The following is a 19,511-nucleotide window of genomic DNA, read 5'->3' as shown; positions in this document are numbered from 1 at the left end:
AATGGAATGCAAATGAGTGACGAGATGAAATGCATGGCGTGAGATAAAAATGCCGGACAAATAACCTTTTATCGAGGATATTTTCCGAATCCGCCCATCATACTGGTGGGACTCGGGATATTCTCTCACTTAGGGAATTATCCGAGAAACTCGCCTTCGCAAATTCGACGAATAATTCCCGTCGTCGGGGTCATCGTACGTTTTCTTTTTAAAATAATATTTTGTGCATAATGAACCTAATTCGGGCAAAAGCCTTTTATTAAAGATGGTTCTCGAGCCCTCCCATCATACTGGTGAGACCCGAGGACATCTTTTCACCTAAAGAACTTTTCGAGAAATACCCGCCTTCGAGGGATCCCCGAAAGATCCCATCATCGGGGCTTAAACTCGAAAACAAAAATATTGACATGCAATGATATGTATGATGCAATATGTATATGCTATGCTAATGCAATTATTTATTTTTTTATTATCATTAATTATTTTTATTTTATTATCATATTTCCTATTCTTATTTCTCATTATTATTACTATTTTTTATCTTTATCTTTACATTTTTTGTTCTAATTTCTTATGTTTTCCATTTATACTTAGACAAATTGCTTATAATTCTTCATTATTTTAGTAAACAAAAATTATATATTTTATTATACTATTTTTCATTTTATATATTTTTTATATTTTTATTATTTACATATTTTTCATAAGCAAATCTTTTATTCAAACCTAATGCCTAAGATCTTACTTCATATGTATATTATTATTATTTTATTTTTTATTCTTTATCTGCACATCTTTTATAGTTTATGCCACTTAATACTCAATGTTTAATTTTAAATTAGTTATTTTTATTATTTATTTATTTATTTAATGTCATGTATATTATATTTCCGTAAATTAATTATTTATCATATGTTTGAATTGTTATTACTTTATCATTATTTATTATTTATTATTATTTTTGTCAAGTAAATTTTACCGAGTAATTTTTTTGTATAATCAAGCTCTTTATTTACTAAGGATCTCGGAATCTTGAAATCGAGGCCCTCCCATCATACTGGTGGAGCCTTGATTCGGATTCCGAGCCTAGGGAACATAAACTCGGGATTACGACTTCTCGCATCTCGAACAATTATCCCATCATCGGCATCAAATTGAGCAATTACCTTATCTATATTAAATAGTTCTTTATCTCCTCCTATTTTGTTCTTTCTCCATTTATATAGAGCTACCTTTTTACCTAATTTGATTTTTCCACATTTTTGTTTCATCATATTTTAATTCTAGTTCTCCCTAATTTATTATTTCTACATAAATTTTCATGACTATGAATCTCATAAATATGTTCCACATTTCATCTTTTCCACGTTTATGTATTTTTTAAACAAACGTTCTAACTCCAAATATGTACGTACATTATCAATCTATGTAAATCTATTTTTATCATTGAATGTATACTTTTTCCTATATTTACTACTTAAATAAATCTATTAATCTTTTAACAATTAAATGCTTATTTATCTCTTTATATGTATCATGCTTGGGTATTTTTAGTTAAATAGCTATTTCACTCGATTTATTATTATTTATTATATAAACAAATATATAGGTATATTCTTATATTTTTTTTTATCTACTCTCACAATTTTTTTATCATCATTTTTTTATATATCATTAATCATTCTATTTTTATCCTCTTTGATTTTTTTATATTTTCCTTCTTTATTATTGTTGTTATTTTTTATTATTATTATTTTTATTTTTTCTTAGCATCTAATTATTTTAAAAAAGTATTTTATCTTTTTATTTTACCTAACAACATACTATGACCAATTTATCCATCTATCAAACATTGGGCCAAAGACAACCACAAAGTCCAAATCAAAAGAAGATATTTACCTTTTATGGGCTAGAGTGGCCCACGATAACCGGATCCCTCCAACTGACCTGTTTCCCAAAGCTTTCAGTCCACTCCCAAAACACACCGTTTCGATGTCTTGTTCAGCAGCCCAGGGTGCGCCCAAAACGACGCCGTTCGGAGGAAATAAAGCGGACTTTGGATGGGTTACTGGACGATGTCGTTTAAGCCCTCTGAACCCTAGCTATAAAAACCTTCTTTCCTTCCTTCTCTTTCATTTTCTTTTTTTTCTTTCTCTCTCTACCCGCCGGCTCTCTCTCCCTTCTCTCTATTCACCCCGACGTCTCTCTCTCTCTCTCTTCTCTATTCGTTCCGACGTCGCCGGCTCTCTCTCCCTTCTCTATTCACTCCGACGTCGCCGGCGTCGCACTCCCTTCTCTATTCACTCCGACGTCGCCGACGTCGCACCCAAGACCGGCAGCACCCCTCGGACGCCCAAACTAGATCTCCTTGTCACCGGTTCCCTTACGCGACCAGATCTGCCTCCTTCTCCGTTAGCGGCGTCCAAAGCCCAATCTCTCCCTTCACCGCCGATCAGTTCACCCTCTCCCTACCTTTGTCTAAAGCCGGCGTCACAACCACCCCAAAACCCAGGACTTTCTCCCCTTTTGTGCCCATATTTTCTGATTTCTTTCGGTATTGCTCCCTCTATTTTTGATTTCTGGATTGTGGGTTTTTGTTTTGGCTGTTAGACTAGGGATTTTCTTTTCAGGTCCTCCCTTTGTTGCTCGGATCCCCCTCCCATTTATACCCGATTTCTGGGCTCTGGAGGGGGCGCTCCACTACCCTGCCAGACGCGAAAAATTCGCGTCTGGCAGGTGAGAGAGGTGCCTGGCAGGGTGCGTCCGCACCCTGCCAGTCGTACCTCTCTCCTTTTTTCATTCTTTCATTTTTTCATTTTTCATTATTATTTTTTTTTATATATTTTTTACTCCGTTTTTTATTTGTAATTTAGTGTCTACACTAACTATTTTTTTTTTTAAAGTCGTTATTTTCTAACTTGTTGTGCACTGCAAGTTTGAAATTATCATCAGGCAAAGACTTTGATGGCACAAACGAGAACTGGGCAAATAGAAACTGTACAATTGTCAAAAACACCCAGCCTCCAAGTCAACAGTGACGTTCGAAGTAACCCGTCCAGGTACTTGAAAAGCATTGAAGAGGGCGACTGAGAAAAATAAAAAAACCTAGATTATCCTGATTTTATATGGGTCCAAAACATTCCATTAACACCTCCAAAAATCAAACCAACAAATTCGAACCTAGCAAGTCCATCCAAACAACTGATGAGACATGAAAACGATCCGCATAGGGGAGCTCACACCTCATAACCAACAAAAGCATTCTCATCAGGAAAAATCAAAAACCTATCAACTCGGCTCTTTGAAAGAACAAAAGTTAGTTGACCCCAAAAACCCATCAAAGCACTCAGCATTAAGACCCTTTTTGACGATCAGCCTTGAATCCCCAGGGCTTTTCATTCCCACGTCATGAAATCGAAGCAATTTGACATGTGGAATAAATTAAAGAAAATGTTGCGCGAGCTTAGCTTCTATCTGCCGAACGTTAAGAAGCTTCAACCATTGGGATCGAATTATCGTGAATGTATTAACATGAAAAAAAAAGAAAAATAGAAAGGAAACTTACATAACAGGAAATTGTAGTGTGCTGGCCAGAGGTGGATTCTTCCTATCTTGGACAGTCTATATATATATTGAAACAGTAGTCTGCTACTCGAGTAGTGGTAGCAGTACAACAACCCAAAGAAACTATCTAAACTACACAAAACAGAGCATTTTGCTCATAAACCAGGAAAAGGCAGTCGATACAAAAGCAGCGCTGCCATAAAACAGAACCCAAAGATATCAAGAAGAAACAACCCAAGTAGCCATCAACAAGGAAGAAAGCAACGCAAGTAGAAAAACCAGGCCGCAAGCAGAGAAGCCGGCAGAGTGAAAAGCGAAACTGCATGCAACAACCAAACCAAAGATAATCAACGAAAAAAGGCTTTGGACAACACTACCCGACAGCTTTGGACAACACTATCCTGGACAGTACGTAGCTGTGGTTCTTTTTGCTCATGAGGTTCTTATGTTGTGTATGCTTGCTTGGATTAATCCTTTTTGGCTTCATTGCGTCCGTTTTGATTCTGGAGGCTGCAAATGCAGTTAGACTAATTAGGCAAGGCCGAGAGGCCTGCACTGATTTCTGTTTGCATGTCTCTCGGGAATGGCTCTGTTGTGAGATGGGAAATAGAATGTTGCGATCAGTTTCTACATGCTTTGACACGGTGCATCCAGTGCTATATTGGTGTACGAAGATGATGCTTTAATTCTGCTTTTGGTTAGCAAGATATAAGTGGGTATAGGTGACCATTTTTGCTTAAATGTAGCTAGGATGCTCCTGGGATTTTTTTTTTGGGTCTTCTCAGGAATTGTTTATATTCCAGTAGGAAGTTTGATCCCCTAGGCAACTTGATCAGTTCTATTTTCTGGTTCTTCCTCTTCTCAAGCAGGTCAAGCAACGGCAGGGAACATTATGCCTTCATGTGCTGGCTGTCACACTGCCACTGGATAGTTTTTGTATACTTTTATGTGAAATGAAGTGAACAGTTGCCTAAAAAAAAAAAAAAGGAAAACATTAACAGGTTCAAGCTCATCTCTCTCTTTCAATCATCTGACGCTTCCGACCAGATCCATAGGGCATGAACGCCAGGATGGCGGTAGCCATGCACACACATGTAATCGCCAACGATTGCTTTTACTCTCTATCTATCTCCTTCAGCTCAGCCAAATGAGTTCTGGTTAGGAGTTCCTTCAGCTAAAATTCTCTTCCCAACATCAACCGGTAAACTTGTCTTCACTTCCGCTTTTCCTGGAAAAGCCTTGTGCTTGTGGTTTTTGGTCTTCATTAATTAAATTACTTAGCGAATCTTGAATTCTCATCACTTTCATTTCGTCAATGAAAAATTGAAGTCTTAAAAAAAAATTAGATAATAAATTCTTTCAAGGTGGCTGCTGATAATTTTATGATATAGAGTTATTTTGATTTAATTTTGATAATATTTTAACTTAATTCTTGTAGTAATGTATAAAAATTAGTATGTTTTATTTAATTATTTTAAATTAGTTAATTTGGGTGAGTCAATATAATCTTAGTTAATTTTAGGATTAATTTGGTGTTAATGTGATTAAGATAGATTGTTGATGATTTATTTGTGCTTTTATAGGTTTAATGAAAGAAGGAAACCAATTTTGAGGTGCAGACCTTCATTACACATATTTTGATATTTTGGTTATAACACTCTCTACAGAGCTCCAAATGAGATTATTTTTAAACAATTAGAAAGATAAGATAAAAAGCTATAACTTTTATGTTTACCACTTTACACAGTTCGGCCTGGAAGTTGATCAAAATTTTTGTCGAAGTTGGAGCATTGCAGTAGTCCTAGAACAATTACGATTTCTGTTAGAGAAAATTATGAGGAATAGCCTTTCTTGATAAGGGTATTTCAAAAATAACTATCAAAATAAATTTAACTGTTTTTAACCATATTTAGTTATGACTTGATAAAAATACCCTTGAAACTATTTCAAATAAATTAAACCATTCATCACAATTTTTCTCCATTTGTGCTTCCAATTTCTCTCTCTCACCATCCCACTCTCTCTAATTTTATCAATTTCTCTATTTGACATTCATCTGTTATGCTCTCGATTTTTCTCTCTTGCACTTTCAGATTTCTCTTTCCTACACTTTCAAGGCACCAAGCAAAGGTTTTGATGTGCTTGGGTGGGTGGCTATTTGGAAAATTTGATTTTTAAGTATTTTAGATAAAACTAAAATAGTAGAAATGATCATAGTTGCTTAAAATAGCTTTTAATTAGATTAATTCAAGACCTAGATACCAATAAACTCTAGAATTTGAAATTTATAAACTTAGGTTTTCAAAAAAGAAAATTTTCGATTTTTAGTCGAAATAGGTGTTTTAGATAATAAAATTTGTGTTTCGATTTATAAAAATATGTTAGAAAAACTTTAATCTATGCCAAATTGTTAAAAAACAAAAAAAAAAATGAAAAGAGTTGACAAGATTTGAAGTTTTGGTTTATAAGTAACAACAACATTTTAGGCATTAAAGTGTAACAAGATGTTTTTAAATATAGCGTGTAACAACAATATTTTTTTAACATAACCTGTAACAACAATATTTTTTTTTCAACATGGCGTGTAACAACTTTTTTTAACCATGACATGAAACATGTTTTTGTACATGACATGAAATAATAGTATTTTTTTTCAACCAAGCAGTTAGAAACCAAGCAAAATAGGTAGCTAAGGGAGGCCAAGCAACCCAAGCAGGCCAGAAAACAACCTCAGCCCAAGTAGTATAATCTGATTTGGACTCTTGAATTTGCTAAAGTATATCTAAGTTTAAAAGTAAAGTTACTAGATTAGATTAAGATTTGAATTTAGTTTGAACATTATCTTTTCAAATTAAATCTCTTGTCTTATCCTATTTTATCCTTATCTTGTAATTTAATCTCATCTAACAAAAGGGCCATTAACCTATAAAAGTGCCTTTCTCCTCATTTGTAACACACTCTCAAAAAAATACAAAGCTCTCTTTCTTTTTCTTGTCTTTTGCTTCTGCTATTTTGTGGGTTTTAATACTTACTTAAACTTTGTTTTCAGAGTTTAAGGCTGCACAAGGTTAGATTTAAGTTCCAACACATTACAATTGGTATTAGAACCAAGGTTCGAGGAAGAGGAAGATGGCATTGATAGAGGACCAGTCTGTATCAATCTAAGAGGTTACGGAGACCAGAAAGGTTTGCTCTTAAAGACCAAGTAGCTAGAATGGAGGTGGTCGTGGGAGAGACTAGAGACAAAATAGAGGAGCTCAAGGCCAACATGGATGAGTTAAGGTCCAAAGATGATGAGCTTCGTGGGGAGTTGCATGAGATGGTGGAGATGCTAAACCATTAAGATGTGGCATTGGAGGAGCTGGTCGAGTCATTACGATAAAAGGTATATGGGTTTAAGGACAAGCTCATCACACTAAAGGCAACCATAGGAGGTGGTGCTCCAACCGCTCAGTTAAGGACTCGTTTAAAGGTGCTTAAGCTCAAGGAATTCAAAGGTAAAAGAGATACTTCAAGGTTATAGGCATCACCGAGGATGCTCTACAAATTAATTCCACAACCATGTATTTGGTAGACATCACCTTACTATGATGGAGATGTAGGTGCGATAAGAAGCTTAAGTGAGAGACCATCAACATTTGGGCCGAGTTCCAGATAAAGTTCCAAAAATAATTCTACCCTAAATACACAAATGATGAGGCTCGTGGAAAAATTAAAAGGCTTACCCAACAAGGTGAGGTAAGAGAATATGTAAAACAATTTTCTAAACTATTATTACAAATTAACGATCTTAGTAAAAAAGAGGCATTCTTTTCTTTTATGGATGGGCACAAACCATGGGCCAAGTTGGAATTCCAAATGAAAAATGTGCATAACGTCATAGAGGCTATGACTGTGGCGGAATCATTGGTGGATTTTACAAGTCCAACAATAAGCCTTTTCTCTCTAAGCCCAAGAAAAATGGCAAGGAAGAGAAAAAGAAAGAAAATGAATCAATGGAAGCGGTTGATGAAAAATCACCACACTATTAGACCAGGGCAAGTGTCAAGTGAAAAGGCAAAGAAAGGAAGCATCTCAAATGTTTCTTATTTGAAAAACTGCACTCGACGAGGGAGTGCCCCATGCATAAAAAGCTCTTAGCCATCGTGATGGACAATGAGGGTCCAAGTAATGAAAGTGACAATCAGTGCCCGTGGCCAAATGAGCCAAGGATTGCATTGAAATTAGGTAATGTCATGTTGCACTTAGGGGAGCAACAAACGACAATGAAATGTCGTATGGTCCAAGAGAGACCAAGATTAGTGGCGATGGGATTGCCACAAACTAGGGTCAGGAAACCCAAAACATGGGCACAAAATCGTCTAGACCTGCCAAGCACTCATGAGACCAAAGGGTAGAGGTAAAGGAGGATTGGTCCACAACAAGTGCCCAAAAAGACAACGCATTCCAAAAAAGTGTGCAAAAGCCAAAAGTGCACAAAACAAGGTCATTCAAGGCAAATACGTGCGAGAGGACAGCCGCAACATAACAGTGCATTTCTCAACAACAAGGTCGTTGCTAGATTGAATGGGAGAGGATGTCATAGCTCAAGAGTTCGGACTAGTCCATGCAGGCTAATTAGCCCAACAAACAACAACCCAAGCAAGCTAGGCAGCCCAGATAGGCTAAACAATAAGGCTAGCCCATGTAGTGTAATCTAATTTGAACTCTTGGATTTACTAATGTATATCTAAGTTTAGATGTAGATTTACTAGATTAGATTAGGACTTGGATTTAATTTGAATATTATCTCTTAAAATTAAATCTCTTATCTTATCTTATCCCTATCTTATAACTTAATCTTCTTTAACAAAAGGGGCCATCAACCTATAAATAGGCCCCTTATCCTCATTTGTAACACACTCCTAGAGAAATACAAAGTATTTTATTTCTCAAAAGCTCTCTTTCTTCATCTTTTCTTTTGCTTCAGCTATTTTATGGGTTCTAAGGCTTATTTAAGCGCTCTTTTTAAAGTTTAAAGTTGCACAAAGTTAGGCTTAAGTTCCTACATGTGACATGATGCTTTTAGTTTCAATTATTGATTTATATTATTTTATTCTTAAAAAAATTATTTAAAATGTATTTATTTTAATTTTTTATACTCTCTCTGTTTTATTATATTTGTTTTTTGTTAATCTTTTAATCAAACAAACTTAACTTTTATAATTCTTTATCAAAATTATAAATATTTAGAATTTTAATTTTATATACTATTTTTAAAAAATTATTAAAATTAAATTAAGTTGACCAAAAATAAAAAATCTTTTCAAAATAAAAAAATGAAACAAAAAGAAAATAAATTAATTTTTTTCTAAAGAGAACAATATATTTGTATATTTTAAAAAAAATAAAAAGTAAAAAGTTTACAAGGATTAAAGTTAACCTTATTTATTTAATTGTTGACAAATCTATATGAATTATTTTTTTCATCATCTATACACTACCAAAACTCAAGCTTTTTCTAATGTATTTTCAACGAATTATTTAATTGTCCTCAATCTCATAGTTTAATCATAACATTACCGAAGCATAGTTTTTAAATTGAGATACATATCGTGTATCAAAATTTTATTTTTTAGTATCAAGTATCATAAGCTATGATAAAAAATATTAAAATTAATTATAAATAACATTTATACATGTAAAATAAAGAAAAAATCTTAAAAAATATTATATCTTTTAACAAAATTGAAGATTATAGGGCATAAATTGAAAATATAGATTGTTTTTAATTTCAATTGTCAATATATTCCTTAATAATATATAGTTTTAAATAAAATATATATTTTTCATATTAATCTATTAATTAAAATTTAAAAAACACTTATCATGTTGAAATCAAAAGGGAATTCGATTTTTTTAATATATTTTTGTTTAAAATCTAAAGATTGAAACTCATAAAAAATAGTTTTTAATGTTTCAACTCAAAAAATAAAAAATAAATTTTTTAATAATTAATTAGAATTAAGCTTATACAAAATGTATCAATTGTATTGTATGATACACCTCGTATTGTAAGACATGTATGGCGTATAGTACAATATGTTTTTTATACTTAATCAAATATGATACGGCTATAGATACATATCGTTTTTTACTAATATCGTATCATATCGTACTATACGTATCGCTTATCGTACGATATTAATAACTATGTACCAAATTAATCCAAGAATGCAAGCAAGAAAGGGTTGCTTGGTTGATTAGGTTGGCTAAAATGAAGAGGGAAGAGCACGAAATTGTTAAGAACAAGTTGCGCAGTTTTGTGGAAGCTCTCTGTCCATTGAACAACATTGGTGGTACTCGGAACGTTGAAGTTCCTTTGTTGGAACAAGAAGTTTGCAGAGTGATGAGAGCACAACAACAATATCAATTTCAACCTTTGATGCAATTTCTTGAACGTTTGAGTTAGAAAGGAGTTGAGATCAATGACAAACTAAATGACTTGTAGCAATGTTTTGATGCAACAAAAAAAGAAACGATTGTAAAAAACATACCCACTAAAACAAAAGAGCAAGATATTAGAATCCAACTTTGTCTTGACAGTCATGAATTTAGTGTTGGAGTATTTTCATAATGAAAACATGAAAAATTGTAAATAAAAAGCTATTTTTTTTCATATGAAAGTTGTGACCATTATAGTCACATAAATGGAATTGGATTGTAGGTTATTTTTCATATGAAAAGTTATGTTTTTCAGTAAGGTGACATTTGAAAAAGCACCTCTAAATGCAAAAGTTATGAGACATTTGGAAGTCTATTTAAAGGATTTGTTATCAACCATTTATTTTAATACATCAACAAACAAGATAAGAACAAAAAATCAAGAGTAAAGGAATTATTATGTTCTAAACAAAATTTAGAAAATAAATATAAACACTTTGAATTCTCATCCTCTACCAAAAATGACCAAATTCCTTATAGTAAGCTCTCTAAGTTTAAACAACTTTGCAACCATAAAATAGAGTCTATTAAAGGCACATCTTGAAGTCAATTTTACTGGTTCTTTTGAATTCCAATTAAACTCCATTTGCATCTAAATTTAGAACACCAACTTTTAAGGTCTCATACAATTACTTTTTTTTTAATTGGGGGAACGGAGATTTGAACTCTACTCTTTAAACAGGTGATCATGCACCAACCAATAAGCCATACGGTTACTTGATGTAGAAGATTTACACACTATGGATTTCCAAAAAAAAAAGTTTATCGAGTTATGAAGATTTACAGACTATACACAAAAGGAAAGCTCCATGAATGGTTTATAGCATTGTTAAGGATTCTTTGGTCAATGAGGGACTAAAAGACTTGCACCATCGTTTTCATGTCGCAAAAGAAAGTGCAAAGGAAGTGTGAACGTTCCTACCAATTCCTCACATTCAAATAGAATTTGAAAGATTTATGTATCATAAACAAAGGAAGAGTTCCTCTTATTGTTCATAGTCTTACCGATATGAGCATTGATGAACCATTAGTGACTTTTGATGGGATTTTATCAAAGGCGAATTTTACAAAAAATACTCAAAAAAGTAGAAGACATGGTTTATGAGTTGATTAGAGGGTTGACCACACCCCAACTCAATGAACAACTCAACAACATATGCCAGATTATTATTGATGTATCGAAAGAAATCCAAAAAAGTGGTTAAGAGTTTCTAGTTAAGAGTATGTTTGGAAGTTATATGGAGACCAAGAAAGGGAATGGCACCAAAAATCAAGAGTTAAGTGGTTTTTAAAGGGGATAGGAACACTCGATTTTTTCATACTATTGCCTCTTTTAGGAGAATGACAAACTATATCTCTTAAGATACTATAATAGGTCAAACTATATTTTCTTGATTTTGTAAGCTCATTGACTGGTAGCAAATTTTAACTAAATGTTGGAATGGTACACTTATAAATCATCATGTAATATCAATCATCCTATATGATATGTTACTTATTGGGTATGTCAGAGTCGAAATTGATGCGAGTGTTAATGAAAATTTATAAGATGATGCAAGTTATTAATTTTTGTAAATCATGGCCATCCTTGAGTAATGTACTATCTCTAAACATGAACTTCTGATTGGGACAAATTTTTGGCTAACTTTTATAAAAGAGTTTGTTCTTTACTTCGAAATTCTCCTATTTATCCATTTGCAGACATTCGATAACATTCTGTAACTCAAACCTTAATTAATATAAAGATTATTACCTTTCAAAAAAAATATCACAATGATCCTAAATGGACGATTCCAATATGCAAAACATTGACCTTTATCTTATTTAGTAATTGAACAATAACATTTCGAATTATGAAAAAAAACTTTGCTAGTCAATGGCACTTGTGTCTAGAATCGAAGTGTTATAATCAATCAATGAACCATTTTCAGTCTGTACTTGACTTACAATAGAAACATTCAAAATCACAAAATAATTTCAAATATTCATATTGATTCTATTATTCTGAACATGCTAGAAAATATATATATAGCGAAAATTGAAATAGAAAAAAAATTGTAACATCCCATCTCCCGAGAAGTAATGTTACGGAGATATTTTGCCCACTAAGATAAATTTTGGTTATCGATGATGTGAGAAGACATGTGGAAGTAGAGGAGTTGACATGGGAATAAAATAATATTTTAATAATTAGATAATAATATAATATTAAAATAATATTAATTTATTGATTATGGGAGAATAAAAAAAAATAATATCAAAAACCGATCTCAAAGTTAGGTTTAGTCGAAGTAGGGGAGAGTAAGTAAAGGATGAAAAGTTTGAAGGACTAAAGTGTAAATAATGAAAAGTTAGAGAATTAATGGGCAATTAACCCAACATGTTTTTATTTATTTATCTATCTATTTATTTGTTCCACTTTTACACTAATGCCACCTTGTTTGGCAGAAAATACATGTAAATATGGGTAAAAAAGAGAGAGAGAGAGAATATGCATGCAAGAATAAAGAATGAAAGTTGCATGGGATGGAATAAGAATACATGAAAAGTAGTCCAAGCATGCAAAGGTAATGGAATAAAGAAATATAAAATACATGCTAGTGGGGGAACCAAAGGTTGCCGCCCGTGTGGGAGTGCGGTAAGCATGCAAGAAAGTAATTTCCTTTGGCCAATGCATGTCTACCAGTGAAGCTTCACAAGGAACAAGGAAATATTGGATGGCAAATAAACAGCCATGTGATCTGCCAAGTGTAGAAGAAAGAGATTTACAAAAGATAAAAAAAAGGCATTGTGCATTTTTATTTCCAACTCTAGACCAATCATTAATCATTGTGTTAATTGTGGTGTGCAGGAACAAGCGGATAATTTAGCAACCAGGGAAGTTGCAGAATCCATGGGTCTTGCCAACCCTAACTTACCATAAATTGGGCAAATGCCCAATGTCAGAAGTTAGCGACGACAGAGAGTTATCCAAATGTGTGATTTAATATCTACAAGGTTGTATATTCAATTTTCTTTTACAGTTATATATATGAAATGAACCAAGAAGACACCTGTTAGGATAGTCTTGAATTGTGATTTAATTAGAATTGTTTAATTCTAATTAAATTAGTATACCTTATAAAATACTCTTTAAATCTAGTTTGACTAGAATAATAATTCCTAATTCTATTAGGATAAGATTCCTAATTATATTAGGATAAGGTTATTGTATTTGGCACTATAAAAGGACCCTATGGGTTAAAGAATAATAATCACCTAGATTTAGAGAGAGTGATTTAGGTGTACGTGGGATAAGGGTTATGAGTTTGAGACTGTTATTATAATATCCTGATTTTTTCTCTTAGTGGATTTTTCTCTGTTGCTGTGCCCGTGGACGTAGGTCATCAAAAGACCGAACCACGTAAATTCTTGTGTTCTTGTGGGTGTGCTTGATTTCTTTATTTCTTTATTCTATTGATTTGGTTAGATCTTGGGCAATTCTTTAGAGACAATTCCGCAATTTCTCAACAAACTGGTATCAGAGCTTCAAGGTCTTGGGTCAATCTGAATCTCGCTATGGCAACTTCGTCGACCAAGTATGAAATTGAAAAGTTTAATGGAAGAAACGATTTCAGCCTGTGACGTGTTAAGATGCGCGCATTGTTAGTGCAACAAGGACTGTTGAAGGCACTGAAGGAAAAAGAGTATCTTCCTTCGAATTTATCTGATGGTGAAAAAGATGACCTTATGAAGAAAGTACATAGTGTTATTCTCCTTGCTTTGTCTGATGAGGTGCTAAGAAAAGTCACAGATGAAGAATCTGCTGCTGCAGTGTGGCTTAAACTTGAAAGTATTTATATGACTAAATCTTTGATGAATCGGCTTTATATGAAGCAACGATTGTATACTCTCAAGATGAGTGAAGGTACGTCCGTTAATACCTACATTAATGAATTTAATAGTTATTCTTGATTTAAAGAATATCGATGTTAAAATTGAGGATGAAGACCTAGCCCTAATTCTTCTATGTTCTTTGCCTCCATCGTATGAAAACTTCGTGGATACTATATTATATGACCGAGACACTCTCACTTTCGAGGATGTAAAAGCATCTTTAAATTCCAAGGAATTGAAGAAGAAAGTTGGTGGTATCTAGAATGAAAATCAAGCAGAAGGTTTGGTTGTGAATAGAGGAAAAGATAGAGAGAAGGGTATAGACAAAAAAGGTAAATCTAGAATAAAAGGGAAAACTTGCTGGAATTGTGGTCAGAAAGGGCACTTTCGTCAAGACTGTACCAAATTCAAGGATGATGAAAAGATCAATAAGTCTGAGAATACTGCAAACGTGGTTGGAGATGACTTTGATACTTTTGAGGAAACTGATAATGTTCTTGCAATTACTAATGGTAACCTAATGGATACATGGATCTTGGATTCGGCTTGTTGCTTTCATATATGTCCTAGGCGTGATTGGTTTACAACTTATCAATCTGTTAATATGGGCACTGTACAATTAGGAGATGATTTCTCTCTCTCAGTTGTTGGGATTGGCACAATTCGAATCAGGATGTTTGATGGTATGGTAAGAACACTTGAGGTAAAACATGTCATTGACATGAGAAAGACTTTAATATCCTTGAGTTTGTAAGATAAGAAGGGCTACAAATATAGTGGCCAAAATGGTGTCTTGAATGTATCTAAAAGAGCCTTAACTATCATGAAGGGCAAGTTATCCGGTGACCTTTATTGTCTAGTGGGAAACACGGTCATTGAAAATGTTTCTGTGGTCTCATCTAATGATCCTGAAGATAATGTAACACGTTTATGGCATATGAGATTTGGTCATATGAGCGAGAGAGGAATTAGAAAACTAAGTAAGCGTAGTTTGCTATGTGGTCAAAAGAGTGGAAAGCTAGATTTCTGTGAGCAACATAGAGTGAAATTTAGCACTAAAACTCATAAAACCAAGAGTACAGTAAACTACATCTATTTAGATTTATGGGATCCTTCTTCGGTGGCATCAAAATGTGGATCATTATATATGTGGATCTTTATCGATGATTTTTCATGAAAGGTGTGGACATATTTTCTAAAGGCTATGAGTGAAGTGTTAACCACCTTTTTGCATTGAAAGGTATTGATCGAGAAGCAGACTAAGAAAAGGATCGAGAGCTTTCGAACAAACAAAGGTTTGAAATTTTGCAAAGGTGAGTTTGGTCTATTCTACAATAATGAAAAAATCATTAAATATTGCACTGTCGTCAAAACACCACATCAAAACGGTATTGTAGAATGGATGAAGAAAACACTTCTAGAGAGAGCAAAATACGTGTTCTCTAATGTTGGCCTAACCAAAGTATTCTGGACAAAAGCTATCAACAAGGCTTGCTACTTGGTAAATCGGTCTCCATCAACTGCAATTGAATTTAAGACTCCCAAGGAAGGTTGGTCTGGTAAGCCCGCTGATTACTCTATATTGAGAGTATTTGGTTGTCCTGTTCATGCTCATGTGAGTGATGGTAAACTTGAGTTAAGGGCGACGGAGTGTATATTCTTAAGCTATGCATATAGGGAGAAGGGTTATCGGTTGTGGTGTACTGATTGTAAGTTCCTCAAATTTATGGTGAGTCGGGATGTTACCTTTGACAAGTCTGTATTACTTCGTGGGATAAAATCTAGAATTGTAAACACATCAGACCAAGAAGTTGGCAAGCAGGTGGAGCTTGAAATCAATGCTCTTGTGACAGTACGGAATGATAGTGAAATCCAAAAATAATTGCAAGAGGTACAAGAATTGGTATCTCAACAAAGCATTACTTGTATTGATGGTGATTTTGATTCTTATGTTTTATCTGTGAAAGTAGAGATTGATGAGCCTTACTTTTATCATGAGAAAATTACATATGGCGAGTCTTCTCAATGGCTAACTGCTATGAATGAGGAGATTGAGTCTTTACACCGAAATCAAATATGGAAGCTTGTGAAACCACCTAAAGGCCAAAAAGTTGTGGGATGCAAATGGGTCTTCAAGAAAAAGGAAGGGATCCTAAGGGTTGAAAATGCTAGATTTAAAGCACGACTTGTGGCAAAAGGGTATGCACAAAGAGAGGGAATTGACTATAATGAAGTATTCTCTCCTGTCGTGAAGCATAGTTCAATTCGCGTGTTGCTTGCTATAGTGGCATATTTTAACTTTGAGTTGGAGCAACTTGATGTCAAAACAGCGTTTTTACATGGTGAGCTTGAAGAGCGGATCTACATGCAACAACTTGAGGGATTTGTTGTTCCAGGTATGGAAGATTGTGTATGTTTACTTAAAAAGGCATTATATGGCTTAAAACAATCTCCTAGGCAATGGTATAAAAGGTTTGATATATTCATGGAGGCACATGGGTACATTAGAAGTGTACATGATGGTTGTGTCTATTATAAAAGGCTTCCAGATGATTCGTTTATCTATTTGTTGTTGTATGTGGATGACATGCTTATTGCCGCCAAAAGTATGTCAGACATTGATGTTTTAAAGGAGCAGCTTAGTGGTGAGTTTGAGATGAAAGACTTAGGTGATGCAAAGAAAATATTGGGTATGAAAATTGTCAGAGATAGACGAGCATCGAGATTATGTTTGTCACAAAAGAAATACATTCAAAAGGTACTAGAACGTTTTGGAATGCAAGATGCTAAGTCTGTGACTACTCCATTGAGACTACACCTAAAACTTTCAACTGATTTATCACCACAAACGGAGGATGAGAAGGAGTACATGACTCGTGTTCCTTATGCTAATGCAGTGGGTAGCATTATGTATGCTATGGTATGTACTAGGCCTGATATTTCACATGTTGTTAGTATGGTTAGTAGATTCATGGATAAACCAGGAAAAAGACATTGGCAAGCTGTGAAGTGGATCTTTCAATATTTAAAAGGCACTATAGATATTGGCTTAGTATATGAAGGAGGTGCAAACACTAGTTGTAATGTGGTTGGCTTCTCCGATTCAGATTTTGCTGGTGATCTAGATAGTAGAAGATCTCAAACGGGGTATGTGTTCACTCTCCCAGGATCTGCAATCAGTTGGAAATCAGTTCTTCAATCAACCGTTGCTTTGTCTACAACTGAAGCTGAATATATGGTTGTGACCGAGGCAGTGAAGGAGGTTTTGTGGCTTAAAGGCTTGGTTAGTGATCTTGGTTTTGAACAAGCACAAACAGTTGTGTTTTGTGATAGTCAAAGTGCTATACATTTGACTAAAAATCAGATGTTTCATGAGAGAACCAAACACATCCAAGTCAAGTGTAACTTCGTTCGAGAGATTATTTCTAAAGGTGACATTGTAGTAAAGAAAATAGCTACAGATGAAAATCCGACAGATATGCTAACTAAGTCAGTTTCTGGGATAAAGTTCAAGCATTGCTTGGACTTGATTGGTGTTCGTAGTGCTTGAGGCCCATTGGGGCAGTGGCGGTGTCGACAGAGATTAGTTCGTAAGGTGAAGCTTGGTGAATTCAAGCCTAAGGTGGAGATTTATTAGGATAATCTTGAATTGTGATTTAATTAAAATTGTTTAATTCTAATTAAATTAGTATACCTTATAAAATACTCTTTAAATCTAGTTTGACTAGAATAACAATTCCTAATTCTATTAGGATAAGATTCCTAATTATATTAGGATAAGGTTATTGTATTTGACACTATAAAAGGACCCTATGGGTTAAAGAATAATAATCACCTAGATTTAGAGAGAGTGATTTAGGTGTACGTGGGATAAGGGTTATGAGTTTGAGATTGTTCTTGTAATCTCCTGATTTTTCCTCTTAGTGGATTTTTCTCTGTTGTTGTGCCCGTGGACGTAGGTCATCAAAAGACCGAACCACGTAAATTCTTGTGTTCTTGTGGGTGTGCTTGATTTCTTTCTTTCTTTATTCTATTGATTTGGTTAGATCTTGAACAATTCTTTAGAGACAATTTCGCAATTTTCCAACAACACCAAAGATTATAAACCATAGAAGATGCTTACTCTTCACTCACTGCCACTATGGATGTGCAAAAATATAGCAAATACTGCAGATGGGAACTAGTAGCAAAACTAGACTTTGTTTTAGTTATGAAATTCAGATGCATCAAGCGGCTGCTAACTCTGGATATACTACCATTTTTACATTAAAATTGGAAATCCCTTTTTGAAACGGAAATGAGAAAGCACCATATAGTAGATCCAAAGTCATTCTCATGCGAATGAAATATTCTTTTTAATTTTTTATATACGGGTGATTGCAAGACCTAGCGTTTACTTCTGACTTGTTTTCAACGTTGTAAAGTGAATGTCTTAGAAGACATATATATATATATATATATATGATAATTAATGTGGTTAATTTTTTTTCTTATTTATACATTAATATTGGACACCTACGGGCTTCCAACTCTCTTATTGGTAATTGTTACTTTAATACTTTTGGGTGCACCGAAACTCTGAAAGAAGAAAAGTGCATCATTATAAGTCGAACCCCTCTCGGCCCTACGAGATTACTTTCCACATGACCTTTAACTAGAGAAGAACAGAAAGGCTTCAGGACCAAAAAAAGAAAGAGAGAAAAAGCAAAGTTCCTTGGTAGTATTTCCTTAAAAACACTTTCATCTCCCTTTGGAAAAGAAAAGTAAGGCTTTAGTCCAAATCATGACCACTTTGATAACTGACGTCAAAGATTCTCTGGATCCTCCTTCGCAAGGAAGCAGCAAACAAATTAAATTACAGAGTAGACAGGCAACCGATTTGTACATTGTCTAATCTAATATAAAGTAAAAATCTTAATTACAAATCTAATTTAAAGAAAGTTGGTGCCCGTGAGGTTCCCTTGTGAACCCGTGTAGGCGCACCAAGAAAGGTAAGAATGTTATATTGTTTACTCAGCATATTTCTGGGAGTATTTAGTAGAAAGATGATTTTTTTTTTTTTTGGAATGTGGCAGCCGGGAGGTTAAGGAAGATGTCGGGGAAATACTAAATTGGGCATCTTGAAGGTAAAAGGATTCTAACTTAGAAGTTATGAAATTTGAACTTTAAATTGTCTTTTATTAATGGTCGAAATCCCATGTTGGGGCACCTGCGGCCAACTCTTGCAAACTGCACGTATTTGGATTCAATCTGACCTTTCCCGATTATGCAAACAACGATATCATTGGGAAGATCAGACCAATCTCTGTCTGCCTCTACTTAAAAACAAAGTCCTTCCTCTACTCCAACATAACCTAGTCAATCCTCCGATCACTGTGACTTTAGAGGGGATGTTCTACTCAAAGACAACGTCCTCCCTCTACTCCAACATAATCTAGTCAATCCAATCACTAGAGGGTTTTAATCCTTAGGCCCAAAATTGCCCACTTTTTAGTCAATGGACTCTCAATTACTGGGCTCAAGGCTTAATAATATACCTAGCTTAGTGTGGTTATTTTGCAGTTACAGTTTGCGCGCTTGGAGAATGA

The sequence above is a fragment of the Theobroma cacao genome, chromosome 2 (genome assembly GCF_053813885.1).
Source record: "Theobroma cacao isolate CCN51 chromosome 2, ASM5381388v1, whole genome shotgun sequence".
NCBI classification, from domain to species: domain Eukaryota; kingdom Viridiplantae; phylum Streptophyta; class Magnoliopsida; order Malvales; family Malvaceae; genus Theobroma; species Theobroma cacao.
This window is presented reverse-complemented; position numbering follows the sequence as displayed.